General features: G+C 43.6%; 1 non-coding gene across 1 annotated transcript; it reads left to right on the top strand.

Annotated features, from left to right (window-relative positions):
- The first annotated feature begins 290 nt into the window (after positions 1-290).
- Positions 291-397, top strand: LOC141669608 (small nucleolar RNA R71). Its single transcript, XR_012553877.1, has one exon. It is a non-coding gene; the product is annotated as a small nucleolar RNA R71 (small nucleolar RNA).
- The last annotated feature ends 846 nt before the right edge of the window (positions 398-1,243 follow it).

The following is a 1,243-nucleotide window of genomic DNA, read 5'->3' as shown; positions in this document are numbered from 1 at the left end:
TAGCTATTTGATTAACTCCATATGTAGCTAGAGAATCAACCTTCATCGTCAGCGCCTGGAGCTGCGCTGCAATAGCGGTGGCTGCATCGACTTCCAGAATACCTGCTACCTTCCCAGGCATCATCCTCTGAGTTGGGTTTTGATGCTCATTTGCAGCCATAGTTTCGATAAGATTATAAGCCTCAGTATAGCTTTTAGCCCATAAGGCGCCTCCAGCTGCTGCATCGAGCATAGGCCGAGATTGGGCCCCCAAACCATTATAGAAACCAGTGATCACCATCCAATCGGGCATTCCATGATGTGGACACTTCCTCAATATTTCCTTGTAGCGTTCCCAAGCTTCGCACATAGATTCTGTAGGTTGCTGCGCAAACTGAGTAAGAGTACTCCTCATAGCAGCAGTCTTTGCCATCGGATAAAACTTCACCAGAAACTTTTGCGCAAGATCTTGCCAAGTAGTGATGGACCCGGCTGGTTCAGAATGTAACCAGTCCTTAGCTTTGTCCCTCAGTGAGAATGGGAAAAGCCTCAGCTTGATAGCCTCATCAGTCACGCCATTATACTTAAAAGTGCTGCAGATCTCGACAAAATTCCTTATGTGCATGTTGGGGTCTTCAGTTGCAGCTCCTCCAAAAGAAACAGAATTCTGCACCATCTGAATAGTGCCCAGCTTGATTTCAAAGGGGTTAGCTTGAATAGCCGGATGAAGAATGCTTGAATGAATGTCATCAATTTTAGGCCGAGAAAAGTCCATAAGTGCTGGATCAGCCTGAACAATACGATGACCCATGATTACTGGTTCTTTCTGCTCAGTTCCTGAATCTGAATCTTCAAAATCTATCTTCTCCGGAATATCAAGAACTTCGTCTGTCTCCTCAGTTGTATCTAAAGTCCTCTTGCGAGTACGAGAACGAGTTTGCATAAACGCTCGCTTAAGTACCTGAAACACAACCAGAAATAATAAGTAACAACTATGTCCTAATCACTGAGTCCTAATGACCAATGATGGTAAGTACATAAAATAAACAAATACGCCGAGTCCCCGGCAGCGGCGCCAAAAAACTTGTTAGGGCGAAAACACGCGCTAATATTCACGCAAGTATACGCGTTCGCAAGTAATATAGAATACTTTCTAGTTCGTTCCCACAGAGACTCAGACTAATTATTGTTTAATTAAACTCACGCACCAACGTATGATTACTTCTCAATGTTAAGACACTAACACTTAGAATTGTTGACTAAA

The sequence above is a fragment of the Apium graveolens genome, chromosome 6, assembly GCF_009905375.1.
Source record: "Apium graveolens cultivar Ventura chromosome 6, ASM990537v1, whole genome shotgun sequence".
Taxonomy (NCBI): Eukaryota; Viridiplantae; Streptophyta; class Magnoliopsida; order Apiales; family Apiaceae; genus Apium; species Apium graveolens.
The sequence above is the reverse complement of the archived record's forward strand: the minus strand, read 5'-3'. Positions and strand labels throughout refer to the sequence as shown.